At 45.8% G+C, this 6315-nt stretch overlaps 1 long non-coding RNA gene across 1 annotated transcript in view; it reads left to right on the forward strand.

The window, feature by feature from the left end:
* LOC134360109 (uncharacterized) overlaps window positions 1–3012 on the forward strand; it is a 5057-nt gene extending 2045 nt beyond the window's left edge. Inside the window, exon 3 of the long non-coding RNA XR_010021254.1 lies at window positions 2063–3012. This is a non-coding gene — a long non-coding RNA (uncharacterized LOC134360109). The remainder of the gene's footprint in view (window positions 1–2062) is intronic.
* Window positions 3013–6315: the final 3303 nt, after the last annotated feature.

Genomic DNA, 6315 nt, shown 5'->3' on the forward strand with positions numbered 1-6315 from the left:
AGTGGTGTGGGACTAAAACTCCTGCACTGCCTACCCAATAGTCATAACGAAAAGAGGACATGGCCAGAATGCACTTGGAGTATTGTGAGCAATTCTGGCCCCCTTATCTAGGAAATGATGTAGTGGCATTGGAGGGAGTCTAGAGGAGATTGGTGGGAATGATTCTGGGAATGGTTAGCGCAGTGCTGCACAGTACAGGCAAACCAGGTTCAATTTCCACCACTGCCTGTAAGTAGCTTGTACATAATCCTCTGCGTGCTTCGGTTTCCTCCCACAGTCTAGAGATGTACTGGTTGGTAGGTCAATTGGTCATTGTTAGTTGGTTAATTGGTTATTGTAAGTTGCCTTATGATTAGGCTAGGGTTAAATCAGGGGATGATCAAAGAACCAGAAGGGCCCATTCCACGCTGTATCTCTATAAATAAATAAATAAACAGATGAGGAGCCTAAACTGGCTGGCATTGAGAAGGATGAGGGGAATCTCATTGAAACCTATCAAATATTGAAAGGCCTGGATAGAGTTGAGGTGAAGAGGATGCTTCCTTTTGCAAGGGAGAGTAGGACCAGGGGGCACAGCCTCAGAATAGAAGGCACATCCTGCAGATGTTGGAAATCCAAAGCAAAACACACAAAATGCTGCATCTCTGGAAATGGATGAACAGTCAATGATTTGGTCAGCAGCTGTAAATTCCTGGTTGTTAGTATATTGGCTGACCTGTCCTGGGCACAACACATAAGGGAAGATGGCGGTGCGACGCAGCTCGCAGCAGTCATTCCGGTGGCGATGTCTGTTATTTGTCAAGTAGGGTGCTGTGCACAATCCTGATTTGATGGAGACAGACGTGAGAGCACAGAGGAACATGTGGTGAAACTTCTGAAATGCCTGCTTCGTTGCTGCTACTGTGTGGTCCAGAATCTCCGGAGTGGAAGGCTCCGAGTCCTCGGCTTTGCTTGTTGCTCGGCGGCCGGGGCAGGGTCGAAGCGCTCGGCAGAGGATGGTGCTCGGAGAGGCTGTGTCGGAGGCTCGAAGTTTTCGGACGGACTCAGAGTCCACTGCGGTCGGGTGCTTCCAATGGTGCTGCATTGGCAAGTTGGCAGCGCTTGGAGGTTCATGGCGGGGAGAGTTTCTCCCTTCTGCCGGCTGCGTGAGATAATGAGTCTATTGGGACTTTGAGATTTTTTTTTACCATGCCCATGGTCTGCTCTTTATCAAATTATGGTATTGCTTTTCGCTGTTGTAACTATATGTTATAATTATATGATTTTGTCAGTTTTAGTCGTGGTTTGTCCTGTGTTTTCTTGTGATATCATTCTGGAGGAACACTGTATCATTTTTTCATGCATGCATTTCTAAATGACAATAAACAAGGACTGAGTGTCCTCATAATCTAATCTAATCTAATCTAAACAGAATCATAAGGCAAGCCCCACCCGGGTCTTCACTCTCCTAGGAGTCTGGGGAGGGTCAGCTTATCATTGAACACGGTAACAAACCTCTACAGATGTAGTGTTGAAAGTGCAAACACAAAAGATTCAGCAGATGCTGGAAATCTAAAGCTTCTTCAGGGTAGACATGCCTGCTGAGTTCCTCCAGCATTTTGTGTTGAAAGTATCCTAACTGACTAAGTCATGGTCTGATATGGAAATTCAAATGTGCAGGAAGTAAGGAGCTGCAGAGAGCAGCGGATCTGGCCAATAGACCATGAGCAGAGCCCTCCCCACCATCGTCAATGTCTACGGGAGGTGTTGCCTCAAGAAGGCAACATCTGTCACCGAAGATCCTCACCATCTGAGCTGTGCCATCTTTTTATCACAGCCACCACTGAGCAAGATACACATAAGCCTGAGGTCCCATACCAGCAGGTTCAAGAACAGCTACTTTTCTTCAGCCATTCGGTTTTTGAAGCTTCTGATAAAACTGCAATCACTACAGTTCAGCAACACTATGACCAGTTTGCACCAAGATGGGCTTTTGTTTTGTTCGAACTGTGTTTTCTTGTAAAAATTGTGTTTAATTGATGTTTAATTTGTATTTTTCTTGTGAATTTTTAATTTTATATAGGCATCCGTTAGTCTTGTGAGACCATGGATTTGCGCCTTGGAGGATTTCCAGGGTGCAGGCCTGGGCAAGGTTGTATGGAAGACAGGCAGTTGCCCATGCTGTAAATCTCCCCTCTCCACGCCACCGATGTTGTCCAAGAGAAGGGCACTAGGGCTGATACAGCTTGGCACCGGTGTCATCGCAGAGCAATGTGTGGTTAAGTGCCTTGCTCAAGGACACAACACGCTGCCTCAGCTGAGGCTTGAACTAGCGACCTTCAGATCACTAGACTGACGCCACGCGCCAACAATTTTTAATTATGATGCTATTTACAGGTGGCAGGGTGGATATACATCTCTACCAAAGGAGGTGTAAGGTGTTACTTCCCTCGCTAGCCTGCAGCACCTGCTTAGCCCCCTTGATCAGGGTCACATGAAGCCATGGGAGCAGGTGGCGGATGGTCGTACGAGCAGCCGGTGCACATCACAAGCCCTGGTTATGAGACCACCGACACCAGGCAGACAATCTCTGAAGAGTATTGATAATGGCTGGGGTCACCCATCTTGTAAAGACGCTGCCCAGAAGAAGGCACTGGCAAACCACTTCTGTAGAAGATTTGCCAAGAACTATCATGGTCAAAGACCAGGATCACCCACGCCATAGGACATGACACATAATGGTGATGGTGGTGCTATGTGCCTGTGATGCTGATGCAAGTAAGTTTCTCATTGCACCCGTCCACACATGTACTCGCATAAGACAATAAACTCAACTTTGAGACTTTGAGATGCTGCCAGACCACACTGAGTTCCTCCTGCAGACTGTTTGCTCTCCATATTCTAGCATCTCAGTCTCTGTGTCTCCCCTTACTGTGTAATGTCCTATGCCATTCAGGTGGATAGAGTGGTTATGAAGGTGTATGGTGATTGGCAGATTGAGATCAAGAGCCACGAGGTAATGTTGCAGCTCTACAAAACCTGGCTGGACCACACTTGGTGTATTGTGTTCATTTCTGGTTGCCTCACTGTAGGACGGATGTGGAAGCCTTAGAGAGGGCGGAGAGGAGATTCACCGGGATGCTGCCTGAATTAGAGAGCATGTCTTATGAGGACAGGTTGAGCGAGCTAGGGCTTTTCTCTTTGGAGCGAAGGAGGATGAAAGCTGATGTGACAGAGGTGTATAAGATGATGAGACTCATTGATACTGTGGACAGCCAGCAACTTTTTCCCAGGGCAGAAATAGCAAATGCAAAAGGGCCTGATTTTAAGGTGATTGGAGAAAAGTACAGGCGTTTTTAAATGGAGTGTTGTGCAAGAAGGAAGTGTTTGATTGATCTTGAGTAGGTTAAAAGGTCAACACAACATTGAGGGCTGTAGAGTCTGCACTGTGCTGTGCTGTTTAAGTTCTTTGCCTTGTTTCATTAGATCAAGGGTTCTGGTCAAGTAGTTGATTGAGTGCAGATTAACATTTCCACAAGCATTAGAATGGCAAAGTAGCACAACCTCTTTTCGGCCAGCCACTCCAAGAAGGTGACAATTAAACCATAGGACACAGGAGTAGAATTAGGCCATTTGGCCCATCGGGTCTGCTCCACCATTTTTATCATGGCTGATTTATTATCCCTCTCAACCCCATTCTCCTGCCTTCTCCCCCATAACCTTTGACGCCGTGACTAATCAAGAACCTATCAATCTCCGCTTTAAATATACCCAAAGACTTGGTTCCATGGCCCTCTGTATCAATGAATTCCACAGATTCACCACCCTCTGGAAAAAGAAATTCCTTCTCTGCACTGTCCTATGTCCTATGCAGTGCAAGTTGACAGTGTGCTTATGAGGGCATTCATTTGGTGTACAATTGAGTTCAAAAGCTGTGAATTAATATTGTAGCTCTACAAAACACCCTATTCTGAGGCTGTACCCTCTGGTCCTAGGCTCTCCCACCATAGGAAACAATCTCTCCACATCCACTCTATTCACTCTATCTAACTGAGAGAGTAAAATTGCTTCAGGCAACCTAAAAGCAAAACAGAACTCATTAATGCCCTGATGCCCCTGATAATGAAGCAGTTTATTTACGGACCAATTCCAATCTCTCTTCCTTTTACCATTTTCCCATTATTAATTTGAAGTTCAGACCAGCAGGACTTGTCGATGCATAGATTGAAACCAGCTCATGCATATGTATCAACCTCTGCTAATGAACCAATCAGAGTGGTTTATAGCTGAAGCAGAATTTGAAGGCAACAAACTGCACTCTATGTGGAACTGCATTTGCTGTCAGAAAGTAAGGCTTGGTGATCATGACAAAGGGTCTCGGCCAGAAACATTGACTACTTATTAATTTCGATAGATTTCCTGACCTGCTGAGTTCCTCCAGCACTTCGTGCCTGTTACTTTGGATTTCCAGCATCTGCAGAATGTCTTGTGTTCAGACTTGGTCAGTGCTGGTTTCTTGTATACTCTCTGTGAAGTTGGTGCATATCCACCTGGCAGAATTTCAAACAGGAGAAAACCTGCAGATGTTGGAAATGCAAAGCGATGCACGCAATTTCACCTGGTCCAGGAACCCCACTGGGATTGTGAAACGGGCCCAGCAGAGATTGCACTTTCTGAGGAAGCTTAAACAAGGATCAATCCCCACTAACATCTTAACTACATTCTACAGAGGTGTGGTTGAGAGTGTGCTGACCTTTTGCATCACAACCTGGTACTCCAGCTACGGTGCTGGTGACAAAAAAGCCTTGCAGAGGGTGGTTAGGAGAGCAGAGAAGGTTATTGGGGTCTCCCTACCTTCTGTCCAAGACCTCTTTCAGAGTCGATGCCTCCAGAAGACACGGTACATCACTAAAGACCCCTCACACCCTCTCCATGAACTGTTTGTTCTTCTGCCTTCAGGCAAACGTTACAGGAGCATCAAAACTAAAACCACAATGCTACTAAACAGCTTCCTCCCACAGGCAGTCAGACTGCTAAATAGCTGCTCCACCCGACTCTGCTTTGGACACTTTTAACTTGCACTGGACACTTATAACTTGATTTCAACTGACATGTGGCTGTTGTGTTTTACTATTTATTGTTATGTTTATTATTTAGTGTTGCGTTTGTTATGTTATGATTGCACTGCCCCTGAGAAACGTTGTCTCATTCTGCCCTGCAGAGCTAATGTACGGTTAGAATGACAAAGTTTTTTGAATCTTGAATCTTTGAAAATGCTGGAGGAACTCAGCAGGCCAGGTAGCATCTATAGGAAAAAGTAAACAGTCGACGTTTCGGGCCGAGACCCTTCAACAGGACTGTGAGTCTTGATGAAAGGTCTTAAGACTGTTTGCTCTTTTCCATAGATGCTGTCTGGCCTGGAGGAATTTCAATGTCCCTGCGATGCCTCAAGAAGGCATCGTCCATCACCAAGGACCCTCACCACTGGGACTTACCCTCTTCTTGTTACCAGAGAAGAGGAGATACAGATGGCCAGAAGGCCCACATTCAATGATTCAGAAGTATCTTCTTCCCATCGGCCACCCAATTTCTGAATGGTTCATGAACCCTATCCCCAGGTTCCTTTCTTCTTGCACTCTATACTCAGCTTGAAATTTATAGTAACTTTTATACCTTTCCTCTGTGCTCCTGCCATAGAACGGTGAACTTCACATTGTCCAATAATTCTGATTCTAATTCTGAAGGATGGCAAGTAACTTCAGATGAGCCTTTGTCGCTCCTTTCCACGCCTTGTGGCGCATTGGCCAGAAACTTTGTCATTTCTTTAACATCTTGTCTGTTTTTTATGAGGATGAGTTGCTAGCTCGATGCTCAACCCAGCACAGATGGAAAGTGTGCTAGGAGCCGAATGGATTCAAACCGGAGGCCACTTGTCTCGAGGTCTAGTGCAGATGCCACCACACCACCAGCCGGCTAGAAATGAGCCTCTAATGTTATTTTTAAAGGTGGTCTGAGAGCATTACTAATCTTCAGAGATAAAGCGAAAATATTCGATGTCCAGCAATTGCACTCCAGAACCAAAGTTATTCCGCTCTCAGAAGATGAGGAGCCATAGGGGGACTTGCATTGTCAGAGGACCAATTCTAAGCCATTGTTGGTTCATTCACTGAAAGACATGAGAAGATGGCTTCACGCCTATTATTTACAAGGCCAGTGTTCTCCAACAACCAGCCCCATTGTTTCACACTTTCCCCACCAAAGGGGATTCACACTGAGACACAGAATAAGGAACACTCACAATGTGCTGGAGGAACTCAGCAGGTCAGTCAGCGTCAG

The sequence above is a fragment of the Mobula hypostoma genome, chromosome 21 (genome assembly GCF_963921235.1).
Source record: "Mobula hypostoma chromosome 21, sMobHyp1.1, whole genome shotgun sequence".
In the NCBI taxonomy this organism is placed as follows: domain Eukaryota; kingdom Metazoa; phylum Chordata; class Chondrichthyes; order Myliobatiformes; family Myliobatidae; genus Mobula; species Mobula hypostoma.